Source organism: Equus caballus, chromosome 6 (genome assembly GCF_041296265.1).
Source record: "Equus caballus isolate H_3958 breed thoroughbred chromosome 6, TB-T2T, whole genome shotgun sequence".
In the NCBI taxonomy this organism is placed as follows: Eukaryota; Metazoa; Chordata; class Mammalia; order Perissodactyla; family Equidae; genus Equus; species Equus caballus.
The window spans coordinates 3,885,801-3,906,937 of record NC_091689.1 but is presented as its reverse complement, the minus strand read 5'-3'; the positions used below and the strand labels follow the sequence as shown (position 1 = coordinate 3,906,937).

Below are 21,137 nucleotides of genomic sequence, written 5' to 3'. Positions count from 1 at the left end.
ACAGGAAATCAGGGGGCTTCAAAAGAAGAATGTTAGACTTCAGGCAACAGACATAATAACTACGAGAAGCACAGAAAATAAGCATACATTTCTTCTTGGAGGAAACCGAAAAGGAAATTGCAGATTTAAGTGGATAATCTGTACCCAAAAATGCTACAAATATGAAGAGAATTAATATCTAGCTCAATTTTGAGTATTCAGTGGGGGGTTTGGAAACAGGACACCATGTGTGGACATTCTCTTTTGAGTAGCCCCAAAGCTTTGACATAAAGGAAAAAATGTATTCACAGAACACTTCTTGGCTCTGTAGGAAGCCATATTTAGATCATCATAGTAATGAAAAAAGAGTTTACTGGTGTTCAATTTTTATAAACAACCTATAGGCACAAGATGAAAGATTTAAATATTGGTTGCAGATTAGAATGTAAATGTTATCGATCTTGAAAAACGTAAAAGCACAGATGACAGATTTTAGGAACTGGAGGGGATTATGAGAGGTAGAGGAATGGAGAGGAGCTCTGATAGTGTGAACTTATAAAGGAAAGACATAAGAGATACTAAAGTTCATAAATCTAAACACAAAGGTTTAAATTTATTAGTTACTACTAAGTATTTATACTATCTACAGTAGAGGAATAAAGATAGTGATACAATTATATCAAGAGAGGGACAAGATGGTTAAAATTGTAAATGACCTAAATCTTCAATCAACATAGCAGGAAGTCAATAAATAACATGTAAAGTTGATAAGTCAAGAAACAAAATATGGGAACTTTTAGTAAGAAATGGGAGTTAACTACAAAGAGAAGCCCAAATACAAATCTTTAAAGGTAGGTGCCTTTCAAAAGCACAATTTGAGGTAGCTAAGCGTGGTGTAGGTCAGTTGTAAAGCTCTTCTGTACAATTTGACTTTTTTCTTTTTTTAAATCCACAAGCAAGTAGAACATTGAAAAATACTTAACAAGAAAAGACCCAAAAGCCCATCAGAGCAGCAAACTTGAAAGAATGGGGCCACAAAAGAAATTGGAAAAATTCACTGGACCTCTTTCTGAAAATCCTTCGGACCACACCCTGGAAATCCCCTAAAATGAGCTGGGAATATCCATTAGGGACTCTAGTTTCTACAACAAAGCAGGATGCTCCTGCTATTATAATATGTGTGTGTGTGTATCCATGTAGATAAATAGATATAAATATCTATATCTGCAAATAAAAAACTACTTGTATACATACATGTGTATGCATGTTTAACAGTGTATGTACAATACCAGCTCAACACAAGGTTGACAAAAAGGAAGCCATATTGTAGAAAAGAAACTATATTGTAACTTTGAATGACCTCTGATTAATTAGCCCAAACATGCTTTGTAGATTTTGTGGCCCCTCCCAGATTCTTTAAGATGATAACTTTGTTCTTTTGAGTTCCCTAGGAGTGTGATGATCCCCAGACAGAGAGCCAATGCTGATAGCCATCATCAATGACAACTGAAAGATCAGGATATAGGGCATTGCTCCATTCTTTGATGCATATCCAGCAAAACAAAGGACTATCAGGAACTGGGACCAGATGTCTGCCCCAACCCAGAGACCAGTCACCTCTACCACCTGGAGACCAGCCACGTATATAACTGGCCTATAATCTTTGTTCTGTAAGATGGTTTTTTCAGACATGAGTTGGCCATCTTCCCTCTTGCTAGCAAGCTGTAATAAAGCAAGCCTTTCTCTCCTACTGATGTGGATCAAGGCTGCCCTAAGGGAGAGAAGCCCAAGGCGTCCTGCCCTACATACCCATCTATATCCTCCAGGAAGCATAGGACGTCCTGACCTGATTCGACCTGATTCTTATCCAAAGTTGTATGACCACCAGATAACCAAACCCCACCTGCACTGATACCATTTTAACCACTTTTTAACACAATCTTTCCTTTCTCTAGTAAAAAATAACTCGCAAAACTTTGACTTATAAATTTAGCCCTACCCTCAACCCATTGCAGCCCTTCACTGCCCATGGGTCCTGTCCCCATGCTATTCTCTGAATAAAAGAGCACTACTACCAGACTTTGAGAGTCTAAGAAATCTTTCTCTCAACTCCACAGTTCACCAAGCCTGCATCACTACTACCTTGCCTCCTGACTATTGGCATGTCTTTTTTTTTTAGGAAGATTAGCCCTGAGCTAACATCTGCTGCCAATCCTCCTCTTTTTGCTGAGGAAGACTGGCCTTGAGCTAACATCCGTGCCCATCTTTCTCTACTTTATATGTGAGATGCCTGCCACAGCATGGCTTGCCAAGCGGTGCCTTGTCCACACCCAGGATCCGAACTGGCGAACCCCAGGCCATCAAAATGGAACATGTGAATTTAACCCCTGTGCCGCCGGGCTGGCCCCAACATATCTTGTGGCGAGCACACGACCCCTCTTGGGCAGTAACATGTATAATGTACAAATATATATTTTACAGTATAATTAGTATGTTTATTCATATATAAAATAATATGCCCTTGAAGCCAACTAAATATACAGAATTTAATATATATTATATAACATAGCATAAAGTTAGATAAAATAGTTACACACTTCAGGAGCTATTGTTTATATAAGCATATATTTCCAATTACATTTTATATTCTTTATAAAGGAGCTTATTTCTAAAGTACAAATTGTTTGCAAAATTAAAATGAGACAATATAAGCAATTCAATTCCTGGACCACAGTACAAACTATTAAAATGCTAGTTACTTCCTTCTTATCTATGCTCAGTAACAGTCCAAAGGACAGCCCTGCCTTATCAAATAAACTAATTGTAGAGAAACAAAATGTAATGTACCACCTGCAGATTACTGTGCCATTTTCCTCTGTGTCAACATAACCACAAAATATGTTATTTGAACTTATGTTTCATAATATAATGTCTGTAAGAATTTTAATTCCTACTCAAATGAATTATTTCCTCTAAAATATTTTAATAATTTAAAATAGAGATGAGCACTACAAGAAATAGAGGAAATCAAATTTTAAGTTGAAGAATGATATCATGGCTGATTTATCAATGCCTCCTTTTAAAACAAACAAATCAAGCACTGAAAAGCAGAAGTAAAATAACACTATCTTCTTTTAAATAATAAGAAATTTTACTGCAGCTATAATCATGTCCCTTTACTAATTCCTAACCACTTAAAAGTTGAAGAACAATGAATTGTAAAGTTTGATCTTTGTTAAAAAGAAAAAAAAGGAAATAGGAGGTAAAGATCTTTGATTTAAATGATGAATCAAGTATATATTAATTCATATGAAAACACAATAAGTGAACAGGGTAAGTTTCCAAGCTATGCACAATATGGTTCCATTTTTGCAAAACCAAAATAAGTAAGTGCGTATGTAACCATGTGTTAACCATTGCGTATTTTAACACTACATTTCCAACTAAATAAAAAACTATTCACTTATATAATAATGACTAACTCAGAGCAGTAGAATTATACATGATTTTTAGTTTCTTCCTTACTATTTTCTATATTTTCTGAATGTTTTGTTATTAGAACGTATTATTTTCTATTGAAAAATACTAAAGTTATTTAAGTTACAAGGAGATATTCTGTTAAGATTTAGCAAAATTAATTTACACCTATGTCAGCAGGAATATAGTTTCTCAGAAAGCAAGTTACACTCATTCAATATTTGTATATGACTATGTGACACTGAGAACTCCATAGTTCAAAAAGTAGAAAAACATGTCTATTTCTCTGTGTAATGTATATTGCACAACAGTAATTTCCTAGATACATGGTACCATCTTCTCTATGTGAGATATTGTGAAAGCAAAATATGTGACTATGTAGAAGCAAAAATCACTAAGCAGTTGTCAGAAGTCCCTGATACCGATAACAGTCCTGACCCCAAGTCAGAAATACTCATGACATGATATTCATGGGCCCTATGTGACCTTCTGTTCTATGAACTTTAGTACAGTGTAATACAGAAGGAGGATTATCATCTAAAGAGTTCAGAAAAACTTGGGAATATCTCTTCCTTCTCTTAATAGTCGCAGCACTATATTAAAATCATCCCCCTGGAACTCATCATCCCGTATCATCTGGGCAAATTGCTGAGTTCCATCTCTGCCCTCCCTTCCATAAAACAGCAAGCACCCTGAGGACAGAGATAATATCACCTCCAATTCATTTTGGTATCCTCCCAAAACAAAGCTTTCCAATTGGTTTGCCACAAATGGGTTATGGCTATGAGCAAAATATCACTTCTCTTTAGTACCCCGGGGCAACAGGAGAGGCCTAGGGCTGCCAGAGCCCAATGCCATGGTCTCCTCCATCAGTGAAAAGCCTTGTTTACTTCAGCAAGCCATACAAATATTTTATCTGAGTGCTGCGGTCTGAAAAAAGAAGTCAAATAATACTGCCTAAAATATCAAGTGTTACAGGTATGCTATGTTCACGACATCAAGAGTAGGGCCACACACCCTGGGATAGTGTTTACAGTTAAAGCTCTTTTGGTTTTCCAGTAACCAATTTGGTCTATGACCTACTTTTAGCTCCTAAAAGCAAGTTTATAACTTCTGGGACTATACCTCTGAGCCCCATCACACAAAGAGCTGGCCCCTAATGCGTTCTGAGAGTCTGTGTAAATGCAGTCTGTGGCTCACAGACAATTTGTGTGTCTGTGACAGAATTAGGCCATATATGAAGTCTCTCCTTCTGCCACAAACTTGGACTTTGGAAATATAATCTATTCAGACTCCTGAAAGGATTTAAAGTCTCTCCCACCTACACCCCCCATCAAGCAAGGGGTTTCTGGTACTTATGATTTTGGGCAACTTCAGGCCAATAAACTCACTACACATGGTGTCCTGCTCATCCAGGTGACCACTCAAGATGTGTGCCCCTTCTGACCTTCTACTCTCTCCCATCATCTCTTCTTCACACCATTCCACATTTGATCAATCCTTCTCACTATGTGCTCAGGTCATTTCTGTTTTACAGCCCTTCATTTCCTTATACCACATAGATCTTGAGGTGAGTTTCTCTATTATTCTGAACTTCAGTCCCCTGTGTATAAAAGTCAACTAGGCAGCTTTATACAGATGTCCCACAGACATCCAAAGTTCATCATGTCACAAACCAAAATCTTTCCTCCAAAATCTTCCCTCATCCTATGTCTTCTATTCCAATGAATGAGAACACTACCAATCCTGCTGCTCAAGGTAAAAACATTTGGCGTTCTCGCTCTTGCTCTCACACACTACATAAGTATTCCACCACCAAGACCTGCCAATTTGCCTCCAAGTACCAAATCTGTCAACTCTTCCCCATCCTTACACTGTTACTTCTTTAGCCAAACTGTTCCCATTTGATCCCTAGATCACTGCATTTATCCCTGACCTGACATTACTGCTTCTGGTTTTGCTCCACTTCAACTCATTTTTGATGAGCTAAAGAATGATCTTTTAGGGACAAAGTTTCTAAGCACAGCCTCTTTTTCAGTGAGAGCCTGAGGGGTTACCATAGAATAAAGTCCCAACTCTTCAGCATGGCTGCAAAAGACCTCCATGGCCTGGCCCAGATCAGCGGTGGACACTGCATGCTCCTTGAATGATTCCCTGGCCACACTGAAAAGCTCTGGGCTGACCTCTAGGTCTTTGCACAGACTGCCACAGCCTCTCTCTTCTTTACCCAACTCACTCCTACTTATCCCTTCAGGCTTCCACATAGAGGTCACTTAATGCAGGAAACCTTTAATGATCCCCCAATTCAAGATGAATTACATGCTTCTCTGTGCTCCTTTCACACACTACAATTACCCTGATCAAAGTTTTAATAATTACCTTGCAATTATTTCTCTCTCAACCGCTAGATTCTAAGGCTTAGACTGTATGCCAAATATAGGCAGAAACTATTTGATTTATTCACTGTTACGCCAAAGTCAACCAGCACATAATATGTCTTCAAAAAAATTTAGTGATCTGGAAAATCCCCAAATATGTGGAGATTAAACAACATACTTCTAAATAACGCATGATTCAAAGAAGAAATCTCAAGAGAATTAAAAAAATATTTTTAAATAAATGAAAATACATTTTATCAAAATTTGTAGGATGTAGTGAAAGCAGTGGTTAGAGGGAAATTTATAGCATTGAATGCATATATTAAAAAGAAGAAAGATCTAAAATGTATCATCTAAGTTTCTACTTTAGGAAACCATAAAAAAAACAGCAAATTAAATCTAATGAAAGGTGAAGAAAAGAAATAAGAATTGGAGCAGAGATCACTGAAATTGAAAACAGGAAATCAATAGAGAAAATCAATGAAACCAAAAGCTGTTTCTTTAAAAAGATCAGGAAAATTGATAAGCCTCTAGCCAAGCTAACGAAAAAAAAAAAGAGAGAGAACAGATTACTAATATCAGGAATGAAATAAGTAAATCACTAAATATCACATGAAGATTAAAAGAATAAGAAAAAATAACATGAATAACTCTATGCCCACAAAATGGAAAACCTAGATGAAGTGGAACAATTCCTTGAAAGATATAATCTGCAAAACCTCACAAAAAGATTCTGAAACTAGTACGAAGAGGCAAAAGACCCAGAATGGCCAACACAACACTGAAAAAAAAGAACAAAGTTAGAGGACTGACCCTGCCCAACTTCAACACTTACCATAAAGCTACAGTAATCAAGACAGTGTGGTATTCACAAAAGAATAGACAAACCAATGGAACAAAAAAGAGCCCCGAAATAGAACCACATAAATATAGTTAACCGATCTTTGACAAAGGAGCAAAGGTAATACCATGGATCAAAGACAGTCTTTTCAACAAATGGTGCTGGAATGACTGGATGACCACGTGTAAAAAGAAATTAATCTAGACACAGACATTGTCCCCTTCACAAAAATCAATTCAAAATGGATCACATACCTAAATGTAAAGTGCAAAACTATAAAATTCCTAAAAGATAACGTAGGAGAAAACCTAAATCATGTTGAGCATGGTGATGCCTTTTCAGATACAACACCAAAGGCATGATCCATGAAAGAAATCATTGATAATTGGATTGCATTAAAATTAAAAACTTCTGGGGCCAGCCCCTTGGCCAAGTGGTTAAGTCCACGTGCTCTGCTTTGGCGGCCCAGGGTTCCACAGTTCGGATCCTGGGTGCAGACATGGCACTGCTCATCAAGCCATGCTGAGGTGGTGTCCCACATGCCACAACCAGAAGGACCTAGAACTAGAATATACAACTCTGTACTGGGGGCTTGGGGAGAAGGAGAAGAAGAAAAGAAAAAAGAAGATTGGCAACAGACGTTAGCTCAGGTGCCAATCTTTAAAAAAAAAAAAAAAATTAAAAACTTTTGCTTTGCAAAAGACAATGTGAGGAAAATGAGAAGGTAAGTCACAGACTGGGGGAAATATTTCCAAATCACACATCTGATAAAGGCCTGTCCTCTAAAATATACAAAAAACTCTTAAAACTCAACAAAAAGAACCCAAACAACCCCACCAAAAAATGAACCAAAGAGATTAACAGACCCCCACAAAATAAGATATACAGATGGCAAATAAACACATGAAAAGATGCTCCACATCATATGTCATCAGGGAAATGCAAATTAAAACAACAATGAGATCTTACTACACACCAATTAGAATGGCCAAAATCCAGAACACTGACAACAACAAATGATGGTGAGGATATAGAGCAACAGGAACTCCCATTCTATGCTGGTGGAAATGCAATACGGTACAGCCACTTTGGAAGACATTTTGGCAGTTTCTACAAAACTAACTCTTAGCATGAAATCCAGAAATCATGCCCCTTGGTATTTACTCAAAAATCTGAAAATTTATGTCCACAGCAAAATTTTGACATGAATGTTTATAGCAGCTTTATTCACAATCGCCAAAACTTGGAAGCAACCAAGATGTACTTCAGTAGGTGAATATGGATAAATAAACTGTGGTTACCTCCAGATAATGGAAAATTATTCAGTACTAAAAAGAAATGAGCTATCAAGTCACGAAAAGACATGGAGAAACCTTAAGTGCATATTACCAAGTGAAAGAAGCCTATCTGAAAAGGCTGCATACTCTTTGATTACAGCTATATGACATTCTGGAAAAGGCAAAACTATAGAGACAGTAAAAAGATCAGTGGTTGCCAAGGGTTGGGAGGGAGAGATGAATGTGTGGAGCACAGAGGATTTTTAGGGAAAACACTCTGTATGATACTATAATGATGGCTATATGTCATTATACATTTGTCCAACCTATAAAATGTAAACCATAGACTTTGGTGATTATGATGTGTCAATGTAGGTTCATGGATTGTAACAAAGATACCTCTCTGGTGGGGTATGTTGATAATGGGGGAGGTTATGCATGTGTGGGAGTAGAGGGTATATGGGAAATCTGTGTACCTTCCTCTCAATTTTGCTGTGAACCTAAAATTGCTCTTAGAAAGTCTTAAAAACATATTAGTATTAAAAACTTTCTCAGAGCCATTAATAAATGCCAATTTTCTTAGTTAATAAGCTTATGACTTAATTTTTCTCTTATGAGTAAGATGTTACCTGAATATTAAATCTGGTGTTTTACTTATCTAACAGACTAGTAAGAGATAATTTATTAATTACATCATTAAGATAAACTATTAATTAAATTAAGAGATAACTTATTAATTATCCTTCCATTAAGATTTTTAAGTAGGAGAAAAATGATTAATTGAAAATAAAAGAGGAAAAGACACAAAACAAAAACGTTTGGTTTAACGAGGACACGGGCTCCTAAGAGATAGCTTGTCTAAGCCTATAAACACTTTTGAGTAAACTCAGAAGCTGTCACTAGATTCTTTTGGGTTTTTTTATTGATGTCACAATAGTTAAAAACATGGAATGCCTCATGAATTTGCATGTCATCCTTGCTCGGGGGCCATGCTAATCTTCTCTGTATCGTTCCAATTTTAGTATACGTGCAGCTGAAGTGAGCACTGTCACCAGATTCTTTAGTGTACATTTTACTACATCACAAAATACATGTAACACACTTTCCCAGGAATGGAACCCTGTCATCAGCTACTTATATACAAATATAGTACATTAAAGTACAAAGGAATTAGAGCTTGAAGTCCTCATTTATCATTTAGAAAGATCTAAAAGTCAAACAGTTTATGCAGGGTTAGTACTTATTTGATATTACACTTAAATAAACCTGCCTTGGTTTCCTATTGAAGGCATAGTGTTTAAATTTTTTAGGAGTATATTGCAAGGCTGGAACTTGACCAGTTTTGTAACACAAAATCACTTTTGTGTCAAATTAGTCATGCGATAGTTATGACATGGAGAAACAGCAAAGTCCCTAAATACTTTATTTTATAAATCTTCCTATTTCAAAATGAGAATTTGAAAAATCCAAAATTCAAAATCTAGGAATACTGTAAAATAAAATTCATATTCAAGATATAATTTAAATGGAAAATAAAAATAAATACATTTTTATTGATAAACAACTGGGATTTATAAATATTCTACAGTGAAAAAAGCCAAATTAACTCAAGGGCTAATTTTCAAAACCATGAGGAAATTTTCACATAATCTACTTAGATAAACTGGATTCAAAATAAACTACAAATTATTTCCAGGTAATTAATTCTAAAAGCTATTTTTTCTCTTGTGATATTCTTATTTTTTATATCTTTTTTTATCTTCAAGTTGTAACAGTATCTGTATATATTATAAAAGCAATCAAAATTTGAATTCCTAAGGGAACAATTAAGTAAAAATTACTGCCTTTGCTCAAAGAAGATATAGTAAGGTAGAGAAATTCCAAAATCTAAATGATAGAATGCTGTTTGCAACATACTGTAATTTTAATGATTATCTAGGTTAGGGTCAATTACAGAAAAAATTCCATTTTAGGACACTAAACTCCCATAACAAAGCACCTCGTAGTAACTGAGTTGGAACCTTATAGTTCTAACATATTGTGTGCTTGTACTTGTCAAACCAACATTATTTTTGAATGTCCTAACATGGCTCCAGAGAGTATAAAAACTGTTAAAGGAAGAAGCTGAGAGATAAAGCTGGAATGATATAGATGCAAATACAATGGCACATGCATCTAAATATTTGAAGAGCTTAGTAAAAAGCAGTAGTAGGCATTTCTATTTATCTTAGAGAGAAACACAAGTGGCAGAGAGGGGAGAGCAGACTCTATGGAATACAGCAGATGCCTGACATGCCACTCTAAATTGGACAGGGGTTGCTTCATGAACAGTGAATACATTGCCCTTGGAAATGACCATAATGAAAGGATGCTTCATTTGCTTGAAGTGATAAAATAGAGACTGATTCTCTATCTCTCATGAATGCTAAGAAAATACATTGCATACTCATACTTATCTCTTGCTGTGTTAACAAAACCCCGTAAAACTTACTTGCTTAGAACAACCAGGTACTATTACTGCTCATGTTTCTATGAGTTGACTGGGCTCAGATGGGTAGTTCTCATGTGGTGTGACACATGCAGTTACAATCAGTGTTTGGGGCTGGGGTCCACTAGCTCCATGTCCAAGATGGCTTATTTAATCACGTCTGGTGTCTCAGAAAGTATGGTTGAAATAGCTAATCGAGCCCCTTTCTCTCTTTCTCTATATGGTGAGCGTCCTCACAGCACAGTGGTCTCAGGATCATCAAGCCTGAGATGTTGTACATGGTGACTGATTTCCCCCAGGGAGAGTGTTCAAGAGACACTTCAGAAATTGCAGTCCTTTTCATGACCTAGTCTCAGAAGTCAGGCGTGATCAACTCAACTACATTCCCTTGGTCACACAGAGTTAACCCAGATCCCATGCAGGAGTGACTACACTAGGGTGTGAATACTGGGAGACATGGTTCTTTGAGGGATTTATCTTTGGTGGCTATCTACTACATACACTTTGCATGTAATGTTTCCTAATTTTTGCATAGGAAGAGACTGGCTAAAATAAATTATAAAACGTGACGTCCTATGGTTCTTTGGGAAGATATGAATGAAATGGAAAAAAAATATTTAGCTATCCCTCTGTATTTTCAGACACAGAGTTAAACATCAAAATTGTGGATATTTGAAGAATAATGAGACTGTGATAATAACAGAGCAGCTACTTGTATTTCTCCAGACCCGGGGCTTTCAATCAATCTGCCACAACTTTGACTACACTGTGAAGTATCCCAGAGACTTGACAACGTGGTTATCGGTGACCAAACATCATCATATGGGAAAGAAGTAAAACTGTGGGCTTGCGTTGTCATAGCCAAATATAATGATGGTGGAGTAGGTCCGTGACCCCGAGAGACAGGGTGGAGTGCCGCACGCCCGTTTGCTAAGTTACCCTACCGTCTTTGAAGCTCAGCACCAACTTAATCGTTCTTTTAAGATCACTAAATTTCCCAGGAACTCTAATTATGTACTAATTTGCTGCTATAAGCACCCTAGTTTTAAAACTAATCTTTTAAAAACATACTTAAAATACAAGCAAAAAGAAATAATTTTGAATCGTATATGTCATTTTCTCTACAGTTGTAAGAAAGTTATTAGATTTTATATAGGGCAATTTAAAATTAGGAAACATACATAAAAATACCTAATACAATGCCTAGCACATAGTAGGGTTCCTAAATATCTTAATTAGTATGTAGATACGTGCACATAAACACATATGCACGCATAAAAACCAACGATTTTTCTAGGAAGAAGAACTATTACTGGATTTTGTTGTCTATTGTTAGAGCCATATTTTAATAACTTGATAATCCAAAAATCTTTGAAATAATACCTAATCTTATGGATACTACTAGAAATAAATGAATGCTTTGGTATACTTTATGCCATGCATGAGCTTCTACAAATAACATAGCATTTTCTCTAGAAGACACGTTCAGAAAATGCCGTAAGAATGCTAAGACTACTAACCTCTTGCTTTATGCTTCAGTAAAGCCATCTACAATCTTGTATCAACATTTTAATTAATAGCGTTATCAAAGATAACCCCAAAGATCTAATATTATAGATTTAAAAGATCCTCGTGTTATAGATATATAATGTGTGGGTCCAATACTATAAACCTAATACTCCAGATCTTTAAAAAATCAATTTAATAATGACTTTTAGAATTACCTTTCTAACTCATTTTGAGTGAGGATATTCATGATCTTTTTAATTTTCATTTTTTAATCTCTTCTTTGTGACACTATTGTTTACCTCTCCTTGAGTCTATCTCTTCTTACATTTTCCTCCTATTCTTTTACATTTTATACCATACTGGTTCCTTTTTTTCTCCCCTACAATCTCATTGTGACATAGAATCAGTCTCAGACTTTAGCCTTGAGTCCTTCCCCAAAAAAGAATGAATCTTGAGGGGGGAGCCGGGGTAGAATAAACTAGTTGAAAGTAAAGAGCCAAAATAAAAACAATTGAGAGTGGCAAAGACGACATTCTAAGTAACTCAGAGAAGTTAATGTGGGAAGTATGCTAGGAGTCATTGAGGGCCTACAGATAATACAACTTGATTCATAGAGGTTAAGTGAGGTGTTTAGAGTACCGATGTCTTATTTCTAAACTCAAGCGTTTTCTCTATAATATGGTGAAACTCTTCATTCTAAAAACAGGAAATTTTAAATGTAAATTTTTTAGTAAATAAAATCCAACGCTTTGAATTATTTTGGCTCATAAAATTACCTCATAAATTACCTAAATGCAAATTATAAACATTAACATATAGTTAAATATAACACTGTGACACTTTATTAGCTTTCAAGTAGTATATACGATCTGATGTTCCAAAGTTAGCAATTTAGAATCAAGTGAAATAAGATGATCCTTTTTCCTGAGTATAAAAACAATGTGATCTAACGTATGAAATCCTTGAAACCAGATTCTCTCATCTTCCTTGTCATCCTTTATTCCTACCCACTACCCCCAACACGCATGTATTGAATAAATTTCCGATGAGAACAGATGAAAGAATTAAGTAAATGCATGAGCAGTTCATAAGCCTTTTCTTCTACTACTAAGCCCCTACTATCTGGTCCATGATAAGAAGTAGAAAAAATTTTGAAAAACAGAAAACTATTGAAAAAGGTGAGAAAATGGTATATATACTAATCCACTATTCTTTTGCCATTATCAGTTAAAAGAAGCTGAACTTAAGGCAAGTTCCCTTTTGATTACCTATAATTTTATTTCATCTTGTGCCTCCTCTTGTTTTCCAAATTTAAGCTCCTTTTTGACATTACTTCAACTTCTACAGTTCCTATACTAACCAGGTGAATATATTTCCCTAACTCATCTTTTGCTTTCTCTCATCCTTTGTAGGACAAATAAAACCAATCAAGTATTGGGTTTATCCACTGAGTATAAAATACTTAAATTTTCAAATAAAGCATTGAAATCTGTTTTGATTTTCCCCCATAGATTAAAAATGGATTACCATTTACTTGTATTCTCCCAAAAGACATATGAAATGGGAATCTTAATTGTTAACATTAAATACTGGACTTTTGATTGAAGCAATATACAAGACAACATACTCTGAAGGATTCTTCTAGTAAAAAAAACCTAAAAACTAAATAAAACATAATTTTATTGCATTATTGCATTCAACAGAAGTGAAAGAAGGCAAAAATAAGGGAAAATAGCTGAACTAACACATAGCTATAGGCAGCAAGCTGCAAACACATGCAAAAGACAGGCTGCTGTGATGGCAAATGCCAAGACGAGCATTGCAATCCGGAGACTGGCTTTAGGCCAGCCATATGATAGGGAAGCAGAATCTCAGAAACATTGCAAGAAATAAAAAGTGTACATGCAAACAATAAGGAACTATCAATAATTATCAAGGATAGCCTTAAAAGAACAAAATGTAGACTTCAGAAGTAAAAGACAAAATTCTTCATATATAGAAACACAAAAGATGGATTAAAAAACAAGATATGACATATATAAAGAGAAAATTGGAAGATAAGAATAAAGAAATTTCTGAGAATGCAGCACAAGGAGAAAAGAATATAAAAAATTTGAAAAAGAGGTTAAGAAATATGGAAGATAGAAAAAGAAAGCGTAACCTACATCTAATTGCAGCCCTAGAAGGAACAGATTTTTTTTAATGGATAAAAGATAATATTTACAGAAGTAAAGAGTGGGAATTTTGAGAAATCACAAAAAACATCCTATCCAAATACAGGAAGCATAATATATTTCACAGGATAAATGAAAAAATATTATACCTACTTTGGTGAAATTTCAGGACAAAAAGACAATGATGAAATCATAAAAGTAGTAAGAAAAATGAAATTGATAAACCTAAACAGTGTCTTTATAAACTGCCTTCATAGAATAACAATAATAATGTCTATTATGTTAAAAACAGAACTAAATACCAGACAATAAATATATGTGAATTGGGAGTGTTTTGTTTAGAGTTAAAAAGTTTGCAGATGTTTGTATATGCAACTAATTAATTTAGATTGTATTGCATGTGCATGCTAAATTTTTAAAGGTAAACACTAAAAGAAGAGAAACAGAAAAAATGTGGTGAAAAAAAGTCAATGTATTTTAAAGCAAAAAAAGATAGCATATAAAGACAAGATAAATATAAAGCAAAATATAAGATAGTAGAAATAAGTCCCAATATATCAATAATCACAATAAAACACTTAAATAAATGTAAATGGAGAAAATCACCAGATAAATAAAAGAGATTGCCAGCTACATGCTGTTTACTAGAGACAACAATTAAAACTATCACAGAAATCTTGAAAATAAAGGTATGAAAGGATGTACCAGGCAAATACTAATTAAAGATGAGGTAGCTATATAACAGAAGGGAAAATAGCCCACAAGACAAAGCACTACTAGAAACCGAAAAGGGTGAGGTAAAGGAAAAAATGTGTAGAATAAAGATCAATGAAAGGGGCAGCCTTTTACAGAGGATTTCTTTATATTTCACTTTCAAAACAAAGACTAGAACAAACACTTGTTTGTAATCTTTCACAACCATGCCAATTCTTGAGTGTTATCCTAAGGAAATAATCAGAGATATGAACAGAGCTTTTATGTATAAGGATTGACCTCATGGGATAATTTGAAACAGTGAAACAATAAAAATAACCAAAATGAGTAGATATAGGGAGATAAAATGCATTATGAAATACACAAATACTGAAGCACTATAGGGACGTCAAATCTAGTGTTTCTAAAGAATGTATATTATCATGAGAAATGTTTATGAGAAGTTAAGCGAAAAATAAATGCACAAAACTGTATATAAAAATGTAAAAATATATAGCATTTGTACTTGAAAAAACTGTATATGAAATGTCATTCCAATTTCATTTACTTACACATATAATTTATATATGTGTATAAATATATACATATATATATAAATAGTGTTAGGAAATAAAAAGATAGCATTGGTTTTTAAAGTTTATTTAAAATTTGAAAAACATTTTTAAAAGTAAAAAAAGATTACTAAAAAACGGAGTTTCAATTCATCCAGTTGATATAACAATTCTAAACTTATAAACATTTAATAACTTAAAAATGGGTGAAGCCCAAATTGATGAATTTGTAAGAAAAGATTGAAAATTCATCAACTTACTCGAGTTGACAAAAATATAATACAGAAGATGTGAATTACACAAAAATCAAATTGCATTGAATATGTATATAGAAATCTGAACCCCTAAATTAGAAAATACACAGTCTTCTCAAGTATGCAAATTTACAAAAATGGACCATATACTAGTTGATAAAGTACTTATATTATTAGGATAAAAGGTAAGCTACTAAAGCAAAAAGACCTCAAAAAGGATGGCTTGAAACAAATTGAAAATAATCTTCTCACAAGTAACTCTCTCAAGGTGAGTGATCAAAGTTGATGCACAGTTGGATCAGGACTCCTTCCCTTGTTTGTTCATCCATTTAGGACATTGTCCTGGTCTGCATGGTCAAAGATGGGTTACAGGCACATCCTTCTTCCATATAAAATGAAAGGAAATGAGTAGAAAGCACTTCAAGCCCCATGCTCCATTAAGAAACAGACATGGAAGTGGCACTGTATCAGTTAGTCATAAAATAAGCAACCACAGTATCTTAGTAGTCTACAAGAAGAAGCAAGAAGCATTTATCTGACTCATGCTTTGTGGGTAAGTGGGAGGTGAGTTGATATGGACTGGGCCCAGTATGGCAGCACTGATCCTCATGTCTTTCATTGGACCAGAGAGACATACTTTTCTCATGTCCATGCAGAGGTGCAAGACAACAACCCCAAATGTGCAAGCACATCTCAATCTTCTGTTGTGTCAAATTTCTTAAGCTATCATTGGCCAAAACAAGTACATAACAAAGGTCTCTGTCAATGATCAAGGAACTAGCATAATTCCAGCAGACACACACCAAGTAAGTGCATATTCCCCTGGCAAAATTTAATGTCATGGTCACATCTAGGTATAAAGAAGGCTGAGAGATACAGTATCTAACTATATGTCTAGCTATATTGTGAAAACCGTAGAATAAAGAAGATACATTTTGGTGAAGAATTAGAAATCTCTGCCATAGCAACTCCCAACATTTTTCAAGAATTGGTTTCATAGAGACCATGTACTCTGACTGGTTTATTTCAACTAGAAATATATAACAACAAAAAAAAAGATAACCCAAAACCCATGGATATTTAAAATTGAAAATATCCTCTACATAAACTATGGGACAAAGACAAGATCATAATGGAAATCTTAAAATACTTAAAACTCAAGAAAAATTAAAATGTTATACAGAAACACCTGCAGGATGTAGTTAAAGTATATTTAACTGCATATACTATATGGGGATTTTATAATATAAAATACTTAGAAGAGTAGCAAGGCCAAAAATTAATGAGCTATGTATCCAACAAAAGAAGTAAAGAATAAACCCAAAGAGTGTAAACAGAAGGAGATCATAACAATGAAAGCACAAAGTAATAAAAGAAAAAATGACATATAATGGAGGATCATAAAACTCAAAGTTGGCTCTTCAAAAATACCAATAAGATTAACCTATTTCCAGGAAGACAGAAAAGAGATTAGGGCAGTGGGCGTGAAGAGGGAACTGTAAGAAGGGATGGAGAGAAACAGATGTCACAAATAAAAAGAGAATATAATTATGGATCCATTAGAGATTTAAAAGAAAAAACATGACAAATACCTTTATGCTGGTAAATTTGAAACTTAGACAAAGTGATTATATGCGTGTAAATATATTACTTTATAACTTACCAAAATTGATTCAAGAAGAAATAATCTCTACAGTTCTATTACATTAAAAAAAAATCTGAATCAATAGTATAAAATCTTCCTATAAATACATACCAGCACCTGTTAGTTTTAAATGTGACGTCTATGGTACATTTAAGGAACAGTCTTCCTAACACAAAAATCCTTCCGAAGAAGAGATAAAAAGCGACTAGTCCCCAATTCATGCAATTATGACAAGATTATAAAATGACAGGGACTAAAAAGAGAAATTAAAGGCTAATTTATTCATAAAATAGAAGTAAGTATCATAAGAAAAAGCAGTGAATTAGATTCAGAGTTGTATAAATGAGATACATGATGAAAAAGTTAGTTTTAGCCCAAGAATAGAAAAAAATGTTTACATTAGAAAATCCAGTGTAATTTACCACATTAAAATATTAATGGAGAAAATCATCTCAGAAACAGAAAATTCAATATTCATTGTTCATAGATGATATTATTTACAAGAAAAATACAAAAAGAAATACAAACTATTAAAATAGAGAGTTTAGCAAAGTCATTGTATTTAAGATCAACTTAGAGTAACCAGTTTCATATCTATATAACAGTAACTAACAGAACACTTGTTTTTCATTTATGCATTAATTTACACACAAATTATTTATGGCATACTTAATCTTTGTCAGTCATGTTTTTGGTACTAAGAATATAGCAATGAATAAAACAGACAAATATCCCTGCTCTCATGGAGCTTACATTCTAGTGGGGAAGAGACAAAACAGGCAATTTAATAAGTTCAACACAGATGTGTAGGAGAAAGATACATAAGACATGTAAAGAAAAAAACAAAGCAGGCAAGAGGCCCAGGAGGATCAGAGACTGAGGGGTAGCATTAAAACTTAGGTTGAGTGGCTATGGAAGGCATCTCTCAAAGGAGACATTTGAGTAAAGCTTTAAAGGAAGGGAGGGGATGAGCCATTAGGATGTCTGTAGGAAGACAAGTCAGGCAAAGAAAATGTCAAGTGCAGCAGCCTGGAGGTAGGGCCACGCCCAAAGTGTTCAACAAACAGGTAGGAGGCTAACATGGTTCCAGCTGAGTAAAAGATTGGAGAGTAGTGGGGCGGCCCAGTGGCGTAGTGGTTAAGTTCACATGCTCTGCTTCAGCAGCCCAGGGTTTACAGGTCAGGATCCTAGGTGCAGACCTACACATTGCTCATCAATCCATGCTGTGGCAGTGTCCCACATACAAAATAGAGGAAGATAGGCACAGATGTTAACTCAGGGACAATCTTCCTCAAGCAAAAAGAAGAAGACTGACAATAGATGTTAGCTCGGGGCCAATCTTCTCACCAAAAATAAAAGATGGGGGAGTAGCAAGAGATTAGGTCAGAGAGGTAAAAATGGGCCAGATCATGTAGGGCCTCAGAGGCCATGACTTTACTTGTAACTCTGAGAAAGATAGGAAACCACTGCAAAGTTTTCAACCGAGAAGTGTGATGGACAGACATGTTTTACGAGGATCACTCTGGCTGCTGTGTTCAAAGAAGACCGAAGGAAAACAAAGACACAAGCAGAAAGACTGGTTAGGAGGCTATTGCAATAATCTAAGCTACAGATGGTGGGAAAAACAAACAAGAAGCAACAATGCTGGTGGTAAGAAAAGATAGAAGTATGGACATTTTTCTTTTTTTTTTTTAAAGATTTTATTTTTTCCCCCAAAGCCCCCCAGTACATAGTTGTGTCTTTTTAGTTGTGGGTCCCTCTAGTTGTGGCACGTGGGATGCCGCCCCAACGTGGCCCAGTGAGCGGTGCCATGTCCGCGCCCAGGATTCGAACCAGCGAAATCCTGGGCTGCCAAAATGGAGCACGCAAACTTAACCACTTGGCCACAGGACGGCCCCAAGGGATATTTTTCAAAGATAAAACCAAAATAAATTCTTTTCGCATCTCATGTGAAATGTGTAGGTGAGAAATGACTCAAAGATAACTCCAGAGTTTTATGGCTAAATAATAGGAAGGATGGAGTCTCCATCAATTCAAATGGAGAAAACTGTAGGAGAGAGAGCTTTAGTGGGGAATCCATATACAACTGCAGGGGTCAAGCATGCAGTTGGATAAATGAAACTAGAGTTTGGGGAAGAGATCTCAGTTGAAGAAGCAAATTCAGGAGTTATTAACATATAGGTAATTGACAGTCCTAAGACTGGATGAGATCACCTAGGGAATGACGACGGGAGAAAGAAGAGTCCCCAGAACTGAGCTCTGCAACATCTCAACACGAAGAAGTTGGAGAGATAAAGAGCAAACAAAGGAAATGAAAAATAATGGCAGTTATTGGCAATAACAAGGCCTACGAACTGACCAGACCATGAGTGGCTGAGAAGGATGGAGAACAGGATCACTAAAGGAGAAGCTGTTGAGGAACAAACCAAAAGTCCAGAGTGTTAGAAGGATCATCTGTGTGACTATTTAAATAACAAAGAATTATGGCAGGAATCAATTTTAAGAAGGTGACAATGTCACAGGGATTAATTTTCTAAGTTTACCAAAAAACTACCTGAGAAGAAATGTCTGTAATACAAAGTTGCAGTGAGTAGGATAATCAGATGCTATAAGATTCAAGACAGGGTGCATTCATGAAGGAGGGCAGGAGAAGGGACAGAAAACAGCAATGAGAAGCAAAGGGGACATTTCAGGTTCAATGCTATGGTCGGGTGGGAAGTAGAGGGAACAGTTACCCTGAAGAGTGCTGTAGGACATAGTGTGCTGGAGTGTCTCAGGATATCACCTCCCAACTTCACATTTAGTGAAGTAAGACAGCAGCTTGAATGGTTATGGTGTGAGAATTTATAACACAGACACTGGAAAACACAACAAATCAAGGCTTACCTCCCCACTAATAGCTGATTGCTAAACATTTACCAGACCCCTACTAGCTGCAGGAGGAAGCATAACTAGGGAAAAGCTAGATTTCCACTAGCAGAGAAGTTGAAGGGAACATTCACAGAAGTTGAAAACACAGAAGATCTTGATGATCAATGATCTTGAGTGCCAGAGAATCAGAGAAAAAGTCTGGGGAGTCAGGAAAGTGAAAGGAGGGATTGGATCAGAAAAAGTTATATAAGGAATCTTACAGGTGCCGGCCCCATGGCTGAGTGGTTAAGTTTGCATATTCCACTGTGGCAGCCCAGGGTTTCTCTGGTTGGGATCCTGGGCACAGACATAGCACCGTTCTTCAGGCCATGCTGAAGTGGCATCCCACATGCCACAACTAGGAGGACCCACAACGAAAATATACAACTATGTACTGGGGAGATTTGGGAAGAAAAAGCAGAAAGAAAATAAAAGGGAATCTTAGGGAAGATTAGCGTTCAGGAATGAAAGATGAACTTGGAGTCCTGGGCTCCTTATGAAGAGTAAAAAGGACATGGATAAAGGGTATGGGTATTGATGAAAGAGAGGATTTGCGGAAGACAGGCCAGGAACATGTGCTGCTCAGAGCCTCCCATTTGGCTCCTGCTGACAGATGCCTGAGGTCCTGGAGATGGGCGGTCTCATTCTGAGTGCTCCAGTACTCTGCCGTCTCCTGCCAATGGTGGCCTGCAGAGGTGTTGTCTTATTCCAAGTTTGAGAGTGCCCTCTCCACTCCTGCTGATAGAAGTGTGGAGTTGGACAGAAGGGTGATCTTGCACTGAGCTCATACACTCCTTCTTGATTTCTGTTGAAGGAGGCCTCAAAGTCAACAAAGGGACAAGTTATTTATTTTAACTACTTGTAAATATTATTTACAATAGCAAAAATTATAAGGTACTTAGAATTATACTGAACAAAAACATACAAGATCTGTGTGGAG

The 21,137-nt window shown here is 35.7% G+C and overlaps 1 protein-coding gene and 1 non-coding gene across 8 annotated transcripts in view; both read right to left on the bottom strand.

Annotated features, from left to right (window-relative positions):
• Positions 1-21,137, bottom strand: part of SPAG16 (sperm associated antigen 16) — a 1,027,170-nt gene that overhangs the window by 816,534 nt on the left and 189,499 nt on the right. The gene's annotated exons all lie outside the window — the stretch shown is intronic.
• On the bottom strand, positions 8,892-8,998 carry LOC111774069 (U6 spliceosomal RNA). Its single transcript, XR_002808913.1, has one exon. It is a non-coding gene; the product is annotated as a U6 spliceosomal RNA (small nuclear RNA).